General features: G+C 42.3%; 1 protein-coding gene across 3 annotated transcripts in view; it reads right to left on the minus strand.

Moving 5' to 3' along the window:
- NEGR1 (neuronal growth regulator 1) overlaps nt 1-18781 on the minus strand; it is a 416519-nt gene that overhangs the window by 227933 nt on the left and 169805 nt on the right. The gene's annotated exons all lie outside the window — the stretch shown is intronic.

An 18781-nucleotide genomic window follows, 5' to 3' on the forward strand; every position in this document is an offset into this window, starting at 1 on the left:
ATCTATCTATCTATCTCCTATCTATCTATCTATCTATCTATCTATCTATCTATCTATCTATCTATCTCCTATCTATCATCTATCTATCTATCTATCTATCTATCTATCTATCTCCTCTCTATCTATCTATCTATCTATCTATCTATCTATCTATCTATTTATCTATCATTTATCTATCTATCTATCTATCTATCTATCTATCTATCTATCTCCTATCTATCTATCTCCTATCTATCTATCTATCTATCTATCTATCTATCTATCTATCTATCTATCTATCTATCTATCTATCTATCTCTATCTATCCACAGGTTCTCTTGTCCCTGATCTATGTGTTTCAATTCTTTCTAACTACCCAGGTGTCCATCCAATCTATCCATCCATCACATCTTCCACCATCATGGGAGCCTAAATAACAACAGACTATACATTAAACACTAACTCCTCTTGAAATACATAATTTCCCTCTTTGGTTCCGGGAGACGCAGGAACTCATCAGTCCTCCAACCTCAATCAGAGAACGAATCCTTGTAAGAATAATGAGGAATTGATCACAGGACAAATGCAATTACAATACTCCCAGCAAGCTAGTAAAACCCGAGCAGATCTTATGATTGCTTCCAGTTCTACATCATGCTCATCATGCACAATGGATGTAAATGGCATTTAAAGGGCCGTAATATAACAAGATCCTCCATAAACACTTTTGGTGCAGACTTAAAAAAATCTTCTGAGATCAGTGCCCATGAATACATTGACTGGATAGAAGATGAAAAGCTGAATGCTGGAATTATGATGATGCCTTATATGTGCCGCTCAGTCCATGAGCACTTGTATATACAGATTATTATTTCACTTCCATAATGGTATCTACAATATGCCGAGAGTCTATTCATTACTGAGCCAAGAAACAGCCGAACGTGAATCAAGTGTGACACCATGATGTGTAAGAATTTTCTGTTATATACTATTATAGGAACTGCTCATTCTTGAAAAAAAAAAGATGACTGATCAACAGTATTAGGCCGGGTTCACCCTACGTGAAACACCGGCTGCTCTGTGACCCGGCTCGGGTCTCAGAATGGTCAGTCAGTGAAGTTCATCCCAGCCGGATGAACTTGATTTGTGCTGAATTGGGATGCGGGCACACCCATGTGCACCCACATCCCAATTCACCATAGCACACAATGGAGAGTGCGGCTAGAGCCACACTCTCCATTGTGTGAACTGAAATGTCTGAATAGCGACCACACAAAACTGACATGTCAGTTTTTCGTTCGGCCAGTTTGAGTCCCGGACGGAGTGTCTACTAATCAAGGGCATTGTTGAAAATCAGCAACAACAGCTGTGATTAATACAAAAGATACGTTGTGTGAACATAGCCACATGAAAAGTGTACAAGGATGCAGTCTATCGCAAGCCCACTGTTAAAAGAGATGGACCCCCAACACACCAATTTCTCTTCCGGGCCAAAGGGCACCTGCAAACGTCAAGGATAAATGACCTCTCTGAGATGAAGCCAAGTGAGAACCAGAAGTGCTCACGGATGCCACCTGGGTGTCAACCCAATGTTAAATCAAAGAGAGACAAGATGGCCACACATGCCTCCCTTAGACTTCTAAACTGCAACCTGAAGAATCCTTGTGACATACACACATTGATCAAAATAAATAAATAAATCAGAATTCAGATGTGTGTCGTGTAATAAAGCCTGGACATCTGTCCGGATCAATAACAATTCCCCATAGTGACCAGAAGCCAGAAGGCCGCAACGCAAGAGGTGTGTGCAAGGGTCAATGTGAAGTGCGTGCTCTGTGCCATCTATCAGTGAATTCAGGCACCCTGGGGTCACTTCTCCCAGTGTGCTTGGGCACCTTGATGCTTAAAGAAGAAGACAGCCTCTAGTGGCACCTCTACGTAGCTACCATGTAAGTCAATGTGAGACAACCCTTCAAAAAACCTTTCAACTATATATCACAGGTATAAGCCAAGCTGAGAAGTTTGAAATAGCTTCGGAGTGTACTGTTTCTCATTGAAGAGTTCCAGCTATGTATAGAGTCCTAAAGGCAATGCTTTATGGGAAAAGTATGCAAATTGTCTCTCTTTCCGAAAGAAGAGAACTGTCTCTCTATTGCCACCTACGGTTGGTGGCCATGCTGTAGGTCAAAATCCATCCTTTTTTATTAGGTTCACATTGCACTTTTTTTTTGCATCTGTATTTTATCCAAAAGTCCTGGCCTGACCATAGGTGAACGGACGGCTGTGTTATCAAACATATGGTAAGTGGACCTAGCGTGGACCCAGCCTCAAAAGACCATGCCAAGATTAGGAGCCCAGGAGAGTTGTTAAATCTCCTTACAAGTAGGCAGAACTTGCACCAGGTATATAGTGTCCATCAAATTTGGGGTTCCATATCAGGTATAGATAACTATAACAACTATAGATAACAATGGCAAGTAGGACTGGGAAAATTAATGTAGAAGACTAGAAGACCAAGGATAGAAAGTAGGGACGGTCCGAACCTGCCGAGGTTCGGGTTCGTATGAACCCGAACGCTCGGCAGCAGATTCCCGCTGTTTGCCCGCTCCGTGGAGTGGGCGGATACAGCGGAAGGAATGCCTGGAAAACTGGGATACAGCCTATGGCTATGGCTGTATCCCAGTTTTCCAAGCGGTCCTCCCGCTGGATCCGCCCGCTCCACGGAGCGGGCAAACAGCAGGAATCATTACCGAGGGTTCGGGTTCGTACTAACCCGAACCGAACTCGGTTCGGACCATCCCTAATAGAAAGATGGAGCAAACACCTAACTATTCATATACTGTCTTGTCTTTCTGAAGTAGGGCCCCATTTCAGGTTATATTATGGGGCCCCATAATTAACGAAAAATTATATATCTTACTTGGTATTTCCATCCACCTGAGTGACTTTCTTGGACAGCACAACCGCAATTACAGAAATTCTCAATACCGTCACTGTCATAATTGCCTAAATCATCAAAATTTCAATAGCGAAAAGAAGAGGAAGAAGTGAGGGGGTGGCAATTAATTTTTCTATTCCCCTCAGGGCAATTGACTTCTGAACCCTCGAGTACAACTTTGCATCAAGTCTCATTTATTTCATAGGGAAGGCGGAAAGAAACGCCACTGATTACTGTGCCCCCTCCGAATCTTCCGGTAGCAGACACATGATTTCAGCATATGGTGAGCATATTAATAATTGTAATTAATGAGAATCATTTAGATAGATGCTCATATCGGCCAACTGGCTGCGGGGCATGTGCGGAGCTCCACTGATGGATGATTCCGGAATGGACAGGACTTGTAAGATGATAATAGGAAATGCAAATGAAGTTTTAATTAGATGGCGCCAATTCTGAGTCTAATAAGTCAATAGGCCAATAAATTATTGTGCAGTAAGAAACTTGATGTAAACCTGTATTGTTTGCTTTGTAACGGTCTTCTTCAAGTGGCCTGGACTCCACTAGTTACTGTATGCATCAGTAATGTATGCAGCATTACATGGGCACTGTATGGTAGTATTATTTATAATTTTGGACAGAATTTGCATACCCCCCACCCTCTTTTCTAATGTTGTCCTATTGGTAGGATTGGCTTGCCAAAATTGGAACTGCTACCACACAAACTGTCAAAAAGCCTCTACAGACCTTGATCCAATCTGAAGGAATACTCACGCACCTGATCCCCATCATCCACCAAAACTGACAGAATTGGAGATAACTCTGATTCCAGTTCTTTAACCTATTAGATGCAGTGGTCAATAGGAGCTATGGCACTATGTGGCTAAGCAAAGGGAGAGGTTTCCTTTTTAAAGGGGTTATTCAGCGCTCCAAAATTTTAAAAACATAATAAACATGTTATGCTTACCTCCCTGTACTCCGCTGTTGCCCTGATGCGGTCACCGATGTCCCCCGTTGTCTATAGCCACCATTACCTCTGAGACAAGACGCTGGGCAGGCTGTCATTCCCGAGACAGGCTTGTCTCAGAAGTAACCAGGGCTAGAGACAGCTACAGACATCGGCGACTGCATCAGGACACCAGGGGAGCATGGGGAGGTAAGCATAACATGTTTTTTTATGTTTACTAATATGGCAGCAACATGTTAAAATTTAAAAACGGAATCTAATAAAGCCGCCCCCAAGAGTAATGGGATGCCTGTCTTTGTAGTGCTGACTGCTGTAATATACAGGGCTGCAATCAAGAAGTATTGCAATGTATTATGTCATGTATTATATAGCCAAGTTCTTTTTTTTTTTTTTTTTTTAAGTTTAATGAAATGTACTCAAAAATAAAGTAAAAAAATTTTTTTACATGGTAATTCTGATGACATAATGTCCCATATTATGAAATTCTGACATTATCTAACTGACACTGTAAGGCAAATAAGCAAAAGACGTGGCCAAAATTGTAAATTTTTTTATGCCTATCTTGCCTCCCAAATAATAGAATAAAAATTTTACTGTCTATTGTACAGTATATCATAAAAGTACTTAAACTAGAAATTGCCCCGTAAAAAACAAGCACCCACACATTTCCATCTATAGAAAATGAAAAAGGTAATGTGTCTCAAAGAGGTTTTAGGGATCAAAAGTGTAAGAATAAGAGCAAAGATAAAGTCATTCCCAAAATGATGGGAGTGCAGTGTGCTCGCTGCTACAGTGCTCAGAAATGTTCAGCAGCTCCACAAAAAATAAACGGAGCACTGGCCACACATGAGGCAATGCACAACATTTATTACTGGGACAATTTTAGCCCTTTTCCCACGATAAAGGTTCCAGCAGCTTTTTTTTTTTTTTTAACTATATTATATATATCCTAAAATGGTCATTTTAAAAATATAACTTGCCCTTCAAAAAACAAGCACCCATTAGGCTACATTTATTTAAAAAAAAAAAAAGTTATGGCTCCAATTATGAAAAAAGAAAAAAAAAGAATCTGCCTTCTGATGGGCACCATACACTGGTCTGTGGGGGCACGGCAGTAGTTGAATATCCACTCCCTACATTTGCTAGGCCTAGTCCCTCAGTATTGTACAGGAGCAGGGACACCTTCCTTTGACAGGAGTCCCTGCTCCCAAACATACTTCACATAGGCAGTAACAAGGGCATTTCTGAATGGGAATCCAAATCTAAAAATAAATTTGGCAGATTTGCAGAATTACACTCAAAACAAAAAAAAAAAAAAAAAAAAAGTCATCTGTGGATAAAACTAAGCAATAACTGAGTAGAATTTCAATGCAATTGCCAGAAGAGGACGACTTTATTTTCTTCCAATAATTTAATAACTTCCCGTCTGGCGACACAATTACACAATCCCGGCCCGGAGTGGATACATCTTCTCTTCTCTCCGCTATATCGCTTTACAAAGGAGAAAGATGTTTCTATGGAAGGATATTAGGTAAATTTGTTGTCCTGCACAGCGAGTATAATCTGCTTTCATTCTGATTGCTTGGACAGAGTGATAACATGTCTAGGGGCTAAAAGTATAGGCGCCCCGTTCAGGTATCTGTGGGCTGGAAGGCACAGCATTGTGGCTTTTATCTACTAAGTATCCTTCTGTGTCCCCAGCAAATCTCATACTTCATTTCAAGTAGAGCTGTTTGAGAATTATCTTATTAGTTCCACATTCTAAACTTGTAAAGCCATACAGGGGGAAAAATGAGACGCTGCGAGCCGGCTGAATCACTATTAATGTTTGCAATTCATTGTGGAGACATGCAAAACATGAGACATGTACATTACCAGGTGACACAAATTGCGTATTAACCGCGCACGCGGTGCAGCCAGGACATTTGTCTCCGTACGTTTCTTTACTTCTTGAAAGGTGGAAAATGATATGCAAATTTGTATCCGGATCTGTTTCCTATATCCAGACTGCACTACAAAGCTATGAATTCTATTGGCTCGGATGAACAGTTATGGCTGCTGAGGGACACTGAGCCCAAAGGTATCATCATAAGGGGCGCAGAGGCTGCAGTAATTACCAGACCTAAGAAACTCAAGGGCCCAGAAACCCCTCTGTCATATAGGAAAGTAGCAATATTCTAGATTAAAATATAGTTGGGGCTATGCTGTTTATACAAATAGAGTTGGGGCTATTCCATTTATGCAAACAGAGTTGGGGCTATGCTATTTATGAAAATATAGTTCCGGCTATGCTATTTATGGAAATAGAGTTGGGGCTATGCTATTTATGAAAATAGAGTTGGGGCTATTTCATTTATGCAAATATAGTTGGGGGATATGTTATTTAGCAAATAGACAAAGGGGCTGTGCCATTTAGCAAATAGAGTAGAGGCTATGCTATTTAGCAAATAGAGTTGGGGGCTATGTTATTTAGCAATTAGACTAGGGGCTGTCAGTTTTCTGCGGCCGCTATTCATTGAATAGCAACCGCAGAAAAACCAATCAGTTCACACAATGGAGGGAGCGGCTCCGGCCGCATGCTCCATAGTGTGCTGTGGGGAGTTCTGATGCGACCGCATCAGAACTCAGCGGCGGAAAAGATCATCCTACTGGTACTGCAGTACCGGCCAGAATGATCTTTTCTGAGACTGGCCGGGTCACAGAACGGCTAGTCTCATACAACATGTGAACATAGCCTTAGACTATAACCACTTTGGCCGTTCAAACATGGTCAATCCCACTGTGATCATGGGATTACCGAAGCTATTGACTCCTGATAAGTTGTCGTTTACAAATGGCATTTGGTGCAGTGAAAAATAAATGAACAAATAATAAAAGCTTTGCAAAAACTAATAATTCTAATGCAGGGCAATTTTAATTTTAATTTTAACTTTTTATTTAAGTGATATCTATAGGTGAAAAACAGCTTAAAGGGGTTCTCCAGGGTTAGAAAAAAATAACCTGCTCATGTTATAATATTATACCACCATATTCTGTATATGAGTACAGCTAAAGTACTTCAGAGCTGCATTCAAAATTCTGCTGATTGTCAACTGTATAGCTCTGACAGACAGATTGCTAAGAATTCAACTGGATATTCTTCTTCTACTTTGGTGCAATGCATTGTGGGAAACTTTGAGATACATTTAGATTTCTTCACAGCACCTTGAACTCTTTTTCTTCGCAGCCGCAACGCAGCAAAGCACGCTCTGTACTGAGAATAAAACAGCAGGGAACAGTGAGGTCCCGAGACCTCTGGAGTGTGTACGTGAAATTATATGGAGATAGACAATGTACAACAATCTAAATTTAGCATTGAAACATTCTATATTCATGAAGCCGTCATTGGCAGCGATAACTGGATCCACCTCCTGATAGGCGTATAATGCCAAGTTGTTGAGTTTGGGATCTTGAAAGTCTCTGGAGACTGAGATAAAGCAGATGACGGCAGGCAGCATGGAACGGGATTACTCATGATGATGCGTCGCCATCTATAGCGCGTTCACACATCTCGTGTCACACCTGCTCCTCCATACTGCTGATAATTAAATATGCAAGCTGGCATCTGACAAACCCCGAGCTGGCATGTTACCTCATTGTGCTTCACACATGAGGATGTGCGTGGTATATATATATATATATATATATATATATATATATATATATATATATCATAAACAACACCAAGAGCAATAACAATGGATAATATCTATCTATCTATCTATCTATCTATCTATCTATCTATCTCTCTCCTATCTCTTTATCTATCTATCTATCTATCTATCTCCTATCTATCTATCTATCTATCTATCTATCTATCTATCTATCTCCTATCTATCTATCTATCTATCTATCTATCTATCTATCTATCTATCTCCTATCTCTTTATCTATCTATCTATCTCCTATCTATCTATCTATCTATCTATATCAAAAGAAATTTCCGCAGCACACCAGCATGTAGTAAAAAAAGGAGTGGTATTTATTGCATGTGGCAAAAAACACAAAACAGGGATGCAACGTTTCCGTCTACTCCAAGACCATTGTCAAGCATGCTTGACAATGGTCTTGGAGTAGACGGAAACGTTGCATCCCTGTTTTGTGTTTTTTGCCACATGTAATAAATACCACTCCTTTTTTTACTACATGCTGGTGTGCTGCGGAAATTTCTTTTGATACGTGTTGGGATCCCGAGCCAAGGGACTTACTCCGTACAGCACCCGCTATCTGGAATCGGAGGTGCGGCTTCTCCCCTTTTTCTATCTATCTATCTATCTATCTATCTATCTATCTATCTATCTATCTATCTATCTATCTCCTATCTATCTATCTATCTATCTATCTATCTATTATCTATCTGTCTATTATCTATCTATCTATTATCTATCTGTCTATTATCTATCTGTCTATTATCTATCTATCTATCTATCTATCTATCTATCTATCTATCTATCTATCTACAGTAAAGTATACAGAAAGCAGCACTACCTCCAGGTAGTAAGGGGTGCCAGCAGATCCAAGTCTGATTCTAGGATTGTATTCACATGTGCAAAGGAAAATCCACAGCACTCCCGGATTTGTGAAAAAACTTCAAACTGGTGTTAATTTCATAAGTGTTTCATCATATACAGAAATCGTGAGACGCAACGTTTCGGCGGCCGTCTGCCACCATTTTCAAGCGTTTGAAAATGGTGGCAGACAGCCGCCGAAATGTCGCGTCTCACGATTTCTGTATATGATGAAACACTTATGAAATAAACACCAGTTTGAAGTTTTTTCACAAATCCGTGAGTGCTGTGGGTTTTCCTTTTCATATCTATCTATCTCCTATCTATCTATCTATCTATTATCTATCTATCTATCTATCTATCTATCTATCTATCTATCTTCTATCTATCTATCTATCTATCTATCTATCTATCTATCTATCTCCTATCTATCTATCTATCTATCTATCTCCTATCTATCTATCTATCTATCTCCTATCTATCTATCTATCTATCTATCTATCTATCTATCTATCTATTATCTATCTATCTATCTCCTATCTATCTATCTATCTATCTATCTATCTATCTATCTATCTATCTATCTATCATCTATCTATTTCTCTAGTAGATAGGCCACATGTGAAGAAGTCACCATCAGAAGCCATGTAGGAGAGTGTCCTATACTTTACACATTCTCAAGATGTTGTCACTCGGACAGGAAGTCGAGCTGTTGCTAGGTAACCTGAGTTGTTGCATCTTGCAGAATTCCCCACTGAGGCCTACAGGAAGAGTATTACCAGCATAGATGGAAATCATGAAAATAAAAACCTCCAAAAGATCAAAAAACATAAAAGCAATAAATCCCACATTTTTACTGCGTCTCCATATCGCTGTGAGAACCCACAAAAAGTGGAGGTCAGCAGCAATCTCCCCAGTATATCATCAGCCGCACATATGGAGCACCGTGGGATAATTCACGGCACGGGGAGATCAGTTCTCGCCAGCGGCGATTATTCCCATAATGCAGATATTTACTCTACAGGAGGATATATAGAAATAACGGCACGGAGCAGGATCTCACCCATCTGTCATCTGCCATTAGTTACAGCAGAGAAGATGAATGGTATACGGAAAGAGAAGGTATAGCGTACACAGTGATATCAGCACGACATGACTATGATGTAAAGTCCAGGGGAAAATTCAGTGCCGAGCCCGGAGAGGTAATTTATTATCACTAGGTCATATGCCTGAAAGTCTCCTTCCATATTTAGTGTTCACAAACTATGTGGCGACAAGTGATAAGGTATTGGGAAGTGTGACTACCGCCATAGGTAATGGGTGGGGACCTGCTGTGCTACCCATCCACTTCGGTTTTAGCCTGATTTAGGTGTGGAGTGTAACTCCTCTATGCCCTCCAGGACGCAGAAGATGGGCTCCAGCTGTTAACTAGTGATGAGCGAACAGGTACAGGTGATCAGCTCGGTTCATGTTCGCCGAATATTTACAATTAAATAACGAACGTAGAGTAGAAGCGTACATTTCGGTGCGTACAGATTATCAGGTGCAAAGCGCAAAATACGTAAAAGCGGAGCAGATACGAGGTGCGTAGCATTAGCGTATCTTTTATGCACCCGTGCGTATATATGCAATGATGTGGATACATGCAGGGACGCATTATCAGCTGCTGCCCTAGGCACTATACCTGCAGACGCCCCATCTCCACTCACCAATTAGCATCAGGGTTTTCTAGTTTCTGATCATCATATTGATATCTGATCAGTCTTAGGCCACGTTTACTGTATGTCACCACATGCAGCAGATTGCCAGACCCTCATGCGGTAACCAATAGGCGTATGGCCAATAATCCTGTTCACAGCACTGGATTACTGAGGAAGAAATGGGAGACTGGTTTCGGCCACATGTATTTCTCTACATGTAGAACAATTGTCTGAATCACATTTTTCATGGTTTTTAATGGCTTAAAACATAAATGAATTTCCACATAGAATCAATGATTAGAACCGTCTGGATATTTTCTGACGGAATTCGCACCACAGGATTGGTAGATTGGTAGGTAATAGCTCCAGGCGTCACAGTTACCACTGCCACACTAGACCTGACCAATACCGCCATACTGTGACTGGATAACACCGTCATACCAGACCTGACCAATACTGCCATACTGTGACTGGATAACGCTGCCATACCAGACCTGACCAATACCACCATACCGTGACTGGATAACACCCCCATACCAGACCTGACCAATACTGCCATACTGAGACTGTATAACACCGCCACACGAGACTATGATGGACGCCTGGTCACTACAGGGTTAAGAAATTAATCCTTATAGTGCTAAAATGCTGGATTCTGTCACCCTCCCTACACTGACGATTTCACAATACAGTGGTGCCTTGGATTAGGAGCATAATTCATTCCCGGACCATGTTTGTAATCCAAATCCACTCTTAAACCAAAGCAAATTTTCCCATAAGAAATCATAGAAATGGAGACAATTGGTTCCACACCCCAAAAATAAATATTTACTATTCTGAATAACATGTAGAACAGATGAAACAAACATTCAGAAACAGCAGAATCTGTGATATTATAAGTTACTGTACAGTAATGGAGATGATAGGAAACACAAGGGCGGACAGAGACTGCAGGGAGCATGACGGAATGAGCGGGACAGATGTGGGCACATACATGCAGCACTCTCTGTCCGGGGAGAGAGGGGTTACAGCTATGGAGAGATTACCTCCACTGTCCTGTCCTCTGATGTAGGCCCCAGCCTGAAGTGGATGTGCTATGATTTGGAAGGTGAGGGAGACCTCCTGGGTCAGACTACAGTGCTGTAGACCCCGCTATGCAGACCATGCCCCTCCTCCACTCCCCCTCCCGCCCAGTACAGGGAGCTCTTAAACCAAAGCAATGCTCTTAAACCAAGTCACAATTTTGAAAAACTGTGAGCTCTTAAACCAAAACGCTCTTAATCCAAGTCACTATTAAACCAAGGCACCACTGCATTCTAAACCCTACTCAATCAGCTCTCCCTCCCTACACTGACTAACTGCTAGTGTGAATATTGCTGCCTAACTAAATTCAGATGCTGTCCCTGCTCGTGTCACTCTCCCTACTGAACGGCACAAGAATCAAGAAAGACTGGAAGAAAATTCGCCTCAGCGTTACGTTTTTAAATCATGTACGTAAAGGTACGTAATGAGGCTAATCGTGCAGCCAATCACAGTAATACCAGCAGTGAACATGGCTACTACATTAACGGATGTGCTTCTCCTTCTCCGCGCATTCATTGGCTCTTTCAAATTGGTGCGAGGAAACTTACACAGCTGTGTACATCGCAAGATAAACATTCGCATGTTTAAAAATGATTGTTATAACCATTCCCATCATCGAAGAAATTCTTCGTGATCGGCGAACCCAAACAATTAGCGTTATGTTCATACGAACATGTTCACTCATCACTATTGTTAACACATATCAGGTCCTGGAGTGTCCCGGAGTGGGTAGAGGCTGGTCAGACAGGCCAGATAATCCTGGTGCCAACCTCTGGGAAACAGACAGAGGTGGGACTGATATTGGTTGACTGGCAACCAGGTAATGGAGTAGAGTAAATGAAGAAGAGTCGAGGAAGGCAGCATGGGTTAGAGGCCAATGGTCTGGGTCATGAACAGGAGATCAGCGTAGTACACAAAGATCAAGCAGAGGCAACATCAGTTATCAGGAACAGGTTATATACTGAATAAAAGATCTGGAACACATACAGAGGTGAGGAGGTGGAACAGCCATAAACAGGTTATGATAGGCAGGGATAGGTGGAGGACCCATGAAAAAAACATGCTCTGGCCCTTTAAGTTGTAGACAGTCGACGTGTGCTATCTCTGTGGGCCAGAACAAAAACTACGGCCAGGGATTAAGAAGCAGAAGGAGAAGGATTAGAGCAGGAAGATTGGATCTAGTGAGGAGGTGGAGCAGTAACTAAGACCCTGTGGTGGTGAGTGCCAGGAAAGGCTGCTGGTGAGTACCCACCTCTGGTCTTACAGTATGTCATGGTGTATACATTGAAATTGGCATATGCCTGTGCTCACATGACAGTACCTCCATGTTTTTCCCATTCTGTCTGCAGCAGTTTTGGTGAGTGTAATACCATATCCATACTTGTGTTGTTTGGGGGCAGCCTTCCCCGCCGGTGGTGCTGGCTGGGACTTTGGGGGGGCACTTTGGGTTTGGTCCTGTGACATAGGGGTTGCAGGGCAATTCCATGGCCTCCCTTCCCTGCATGTGCACGCTTTGCGGGGGTGGCAGTCGTTGGCTGACACGGTGTGGAGTTAGTGTAAGGACCCGTGTAAACCAGAAGACCTGCACGTTGGTACACGGGGCGATATGGCTTGATCAATTCATATTCCAACATCCTGAAGTTGTTTTTTTTTTTTTTTTTAAATAGGCTTAGCAGCATTAGTATCAGCCATAGGTGTGATGTGCAGCCGCTCCTCTCTCTCCATGTCGTACATTGAAATTGGTGCCATGAAGAGGCCTTCACAAGTGAATGTCACGCTGATCCTACTCCAGGGATGACCCAATGTACAGTAGGTGGAAGCCCTCTAGTCTTTCTAAATACACTTAACAGCTCGGTGTTACGTTGTATTGGTTATTGAACCGGTGGTGCAGCCATTTCTCAGAAGTGTTCCAGGAGCAATTCCAGGCTGGATGTTCCTCAAGCTACTCTGAGCAGCCTGTCAGGCCGAAATGTGCTAGCAAGGCCTGCAACGTCTCAAGTCTCCCATCGAGCATATTTGGGAAAGCATTGGTCAGCAATTGTAAAAAGAGCTTCCAGAAATGGATCTAGATCATTTGTGTTCCCAAGTAGAGATGCGCGAACCGGGTTCGGGTTCGAGTCCATCCAAACCCGAACGTTCGGCATTTGATTAGCTGGGGCTGCTGAACTTGAATAAAGCCCTAAGGCTTTGTGGAAAACATGGATACAGTCATTGGCTGTATCCATGTTTTCCAGACAACCTTAGAGCTTTATCCAAGTTCAGCAGCCGCCACTAATCAAATGCCAAACGTTCGGGTTTGGATGGACTCGAACCCGAACCCGGTTTGCTCATCTCTATTCCCAAGGATCTGTGTTCCTCAGACAACCATTAGTGGCCTCACTATTAACATGTCCTGAAATTTACACAACTGCTCCGAAACAACCTCTAAAGGGAAGAGCATTATACAATATACAATATGTATATATATCAGAAAAATCTCTCATATAATAAAACTGGGATCACATAAAACCTTAACTGGCATTAAGACGACATCATGTTGTTTCGAGAACACGCCGACCGCTGCTTCCAATACAGACGCGCTAATCTCATTTCCTATTGGCAAACGGCTCGTCTCATATATGCAACATGACAGCGGTTTATTCATCATAAATCCGAGTCCAACCCGGCTCTGGACAATCTCAGTATAATAACCAAGGTTCAATCAGAGAGGAAGCGTTGACTGCGCTTTTGTGCCAGAGGTTCTTAATTGACACTATGAGCCAAGGTTGGTTGCCAGCCATACGCAATCAGAGCGGTGGAGGAATCATTCTCGTCTCCGCTATGTTACCGTCAGGGATTGATAGAAATAAAATAACAAAACCAAATAGAATAATAAAAAAGTTTCAGCAACAACTTTCTATATCTGAGGGTGATTTTTTTTTCACAAGATGGACATGATTGGAAGAGTAGAGGTCGGTTACTTGGTGGAGATAAAGTATTTCTGGTATAACTATGATATTAATATTATTATGTAGGAAATTAACACTGTTTGCGGGGAATAAAACAAATTTTATGTTTTTTAGCCTTCACACAAAGCAAAGCATAGAGTAATGGCCAAAGTGTTGGTCATAATGTACCAATGGCTGTCTACAGAAGTTCATAGACCGCAATGAAGGGCCAGGATGCCCTCCAATAATGATTAATAGGTTACTTTAATAGCACTGTTGTCCTCATATGTGGAAGAAGGACCATGGAGGACCACCCCAACTTCACCATAGTAAGCCTCAATGGCTACACAACTTTTAGATAGCCTGACATTACCAAGTGAGCGAGCACCAATCTGCCAGATTGGCGCTGGCTTACTGAGCCTATACACAGCTCTATAACTGTGCAGCAAGGGCTGTATAAATGCATATTGCTAGCGATGTCTGTGTACACCTAGATTTTTACATAAAAATAATAAAGTTTATACTTACCTATAGGGATGGTCCGAACCTGCCGAGGTTCGGGTTCGTATGAACCCGGACGCTCGGCAGTAGATTCTCGCTGTCTGCCCACTCCGTGGAGCGGGCGGATCCAGCGGGAGTAACGCCTGGAAAACTGGGATACAGCATATGGCTGTGGCTGTATCCCAGTTTTCCAGGCGGTCCTCCCGCTGGACAGCGGGAATCATTACCGAGGGTTCGGGTTCGTACGAACCCGAACCGAGCTCGGTTCGGACCATCCCTACTTACCTATGCTCCCTGATGTCCTGCAGCCTTTTGCCCATATTCCCGTTCATCGCTAATGCTTCTGCACTTGTTTCTTCAGTGACAGGCTGCTCAGCCAATCACTGGTGGGAGACGGGAGAGCACGTCCAGTGATTGGCTGAGTAGCCTGTCATTGAAGAGATGGGACCAGAAGCATCAGGGTGAGCAGGGAACGCTGCCAGAAGGCTGCAGGACATAAGGGGAGCCTAGGTAAGTACAAACTTTATTATTTTGACACAGTCATCAGCCGTCGGTCATGTACCATTACATGTAGTGATCACTGATGGACAGGAAGGTCAGGCCACCACTGAAACTGGAAGCTCCTAAATATAAGGGCAATATCTGTACCAGCCTCTACTGTACCATCCCAAGCCAGTAATACTATTGTTGTCTTTGGTAGATTCTTATTTGCCACCAGCACTAGACATAGAAGAAGAAGGTAGACAACAAGATGGAGTCAAGCACAAGTATTGTATAACGGGGAAAGGGAAAGAGTGAGATACAAGATAATGGAATAGTTCTGCCTTGGAGGGCTATCTGTTATAATAGGTGAAATATAGGGCACCAAATTTTTTTCGAGATTAAAATACATCTGTATTTTGACAGCCCCTAAAAAATTATAAAAATATGGCGGTATTTTTGACCTAAAAAAAATTGTGTAGACATAGCCTAGAACTGTAACAAGGCTATTTGACCACGACATATTCCCTTACTTGTGCACATAGAAGAAGCATTTTTCTTTAGAAATAAGATACATTCTATTCTGTTATAGCCTGGGCCAAGGACATATGTATCAAAAGGAAGGACCATGGAGTGTTTATGAGGCCCTTAAAGCCATAGGCCCCGAGATTTTCCAGGCATATGTATCATAGAGGACATCCATGCAGCTCCATTGAGGCTCTTGAAACCATGGAACCCACTACTGGTTGGCCCAAGGGTCATGGAAATAGTATACTTAGCACTTGAACATCATGTTCTTGGTGTTTAAATTTAGGATTTGAGGGCCCTTTCATACAAGTATGCAAATAGATGTATCCCTTCAAAAAACTGGATTACAACTCCCAAGGGAGCCGTGACGGCCACCATATTGGTTGTGATTGAACAAGGATAATTAAGAACAGGTGATTTTTATGTTCTCTTTTGGGGTCAAAATACTTACTGTGCATCCTAAAAAAGCATCATAATCCTATGCGCCTGCCGACAGTGAGCGACAGTATGGAAAATGAACTTGGTATTTGATCAAAGAGTCATCGCCCACCCATAATAACTTCCAGTTCAAAAGCCGTCAAGTTTGTAATCATTCTCCTTTAAACAGTTTCCAATAGGAATTTATCATCAAAGCTCTCCCTAAAAGTTTGTGTTTTTTACTCTCAAATTAACTGCTGCCTAGAATTAAATACTGTGTGTAATGGCGTACGGCATGCTGGGACCCAGCGGGGCTCGGATTTACAACACAACCTGCTAGAAAATGGCAGTTCTAAATAGTAACTAGCATTCGGGATGGATTGAGTTTTGATTTTACCATCTCATTAAAAAGTCTCCACCGTCACATAAGTTCTAGAACTACTGGAAACGTCTTAAGTTTGGAAATGATCCCCTCAAGATATTGCTGCTAATGGCAAAATCAATCATTAAGTGTCTCTGCTGGGTGAGAAAGGGGGGGGGGGGTATCGATGGCAAAACAAAAGCAAAATAAAGTCTTTAGTACATGAATGGGCATGTGAGGATCCGATCATGTAGAGATGCATCTGACGGAGCTCTACTCCCACATGAGCGAGATATTAGCCTCACACCATTACTCTGTGCTGCTGGGGGACCCTGACTCTCCTACTGGGATTCTAGCGTATAATATGTATAAAGCTTAGCAAAAGAAAAAGAAATCTAAATGTTATTTAAAGAGGAATCTGTCAGAGGAGCTGTCCTGTGTGGTGTAGTATAGAGGAGGTGTCCTGTGTGGTGTAGTATAGAGGAGGTGTCCTGTGCGGTGTAGTATAGAGGAGGTGTCCTGTGCGGTGTAGTATAGAGGACGTGTCCTGTGTGGTGTAGTATAGAGGAGGTGTCCTGTGTGGTGTAGTATAGAGGAGGTGTCCTGTGTGGTGTAGTATAGAGGAGGTGTCCTGTGTGGTGTAGTATAGAGGAGGTGTCCTGTGTGGTGTAGTATAGAGGAGGTGTCCTGTGTGATGTAGTATAGAGGATGTGTCCTGTGTGGTGTAGTATAGAGGATGTGTCCTGTGTGGTGTAGTATAGAGGATGTGTCCTGTGTAGTGATGAGCGAATAGTCAAATATTCGAATATTCGATGTTTGTCCGAATATTTCCCGAATATTCAAATATTCGATCGAATATTCAATCCCATTAAAGTCATTGGGAACAAGTATTCGATTATTTAAAAACATCTATTCGACCACTTGGAGGTAAAAACGGGAATCTGGGGAATTTGAACGCTTATCGAATATTTATCGAATATTCGGCGAACTATTCTATAATATTCTATAGATTGAATACCTTACTATTCGATCAAATATTGTATCTATTCAATCGAACCGTATTCCCTCATCACAAGTCCTGTGTGGTGTAGTATAGAGGAGGTGTCCTGTGTGGTGTAGTATAGAGGATGTGTCCTGTGTGGTGTAGTATATAGAGGAGGTGTCCTGTGTGGTGTAGTATAGAGGATGTGTCCTGTGTGGGGTAGTATAGAGGATGTGTCCTGTGTGGTGTAGTATAGAGGATGTGTCCTGTGTGGTGTAGTATAGAGGATGTGTCCTGTGTGGTGTAGTATAGAGGATGTGTCCTGTGTGGTGTAGTATAGAGGAGGTGTCCTGTGTGGTGTAGTATAGAGGAGGTGTCCTGTGTGGTGTAGTATAGAGGATATGTCCTGTGTGGTGTAGTATAGAGGAGGTGTCCTGTGTGGTGTAGTATAGAGGAGGTGTCCTGTGTGGTGTAGTATAGAGGAGGTGTCCTGTGTGGTGTAGTATAGAGGAAGTGTCCTGTGTGGTGTAGTATAGAGGAGGTGTCCTGTGTGGTGTAGTATAGAGGAGGTGTCCTGTGTGGTGTAGTATAGAGGATATGTCCTGTGTGGTGTAGTATAGAGGAGGTGTCCTGTGTGGTGTAGTATAGAGGAGGTGTCCTGTGTGGTGTAGTATAGAGGAGGTGTCCTGTGTGGTGTAGTATAGAGGAGGTGTCCTGTGTGGTGTAGTATAGAGGAGGTGTCCTGTGTGGTGTAGTATAGAGGAGGTGTCCTGTGTGGTGTAGTATAGAGGAGGTGTCCTGTGTTGGTGTAGTATAGAGGATGTGTCCTGTGTGGTGTAGTATAGAGGATGTGTCCTGTGTGATGTGGTATAGAGGAGATGTATTGTGTGGTGTAGTATAGAGGACGTGTCCTGTGTGGTGTAGTATAGAGGCTTTCTCCTGTTATTTAGGGGGTATCCATTAGTTACACACCACCCTAAATAGAAAGCATTCATACCCTCTGTATAATGTATGACTGTATAATCATGCCCATTACCTGATATTTACTTCAACTATCAAAACTATCAACTATCCATCTGACCATTAACTGGATTGTAAGACAAATTGTAAACCCACATGTTTAGGGAATAGAAACTGTAACAAGATATCCAATTAGGACACCTTAAAGCAACTCTGTACCCACAATCTGACCCCCCCCCCCCCAAACAGCTTTTACCTTCGGATAACTGCTTTTAATCCAAGATCTGTCCTGGGGTCCATTTCGGCAGGTAATGCAGTTATTATCCTAAAAAACAACTTTTAAACTTGCAGCCCCGTGTGTTGGCGTGGCCTACAGTGTCTATGCCCTAGGCTTGCACCGCCTTCCCATCCC

Source organism: Dendropsophus ebraccatus, chromosome 8 (genome assembly GCF_027789765.1).
Source record: "Dendropsophus ebraccatus isolate aDenEbr1 chromosome 8, aDenEbr1.pat, whole genome shotgun sequence".
Taxonomy (NCBI): domain Eukaryota; kingdom Metazoa; phylum Chordata; class Amphibia; order Anura; family Hylidae; genus Dendropsophus; species Dendropsophus ebraccatus.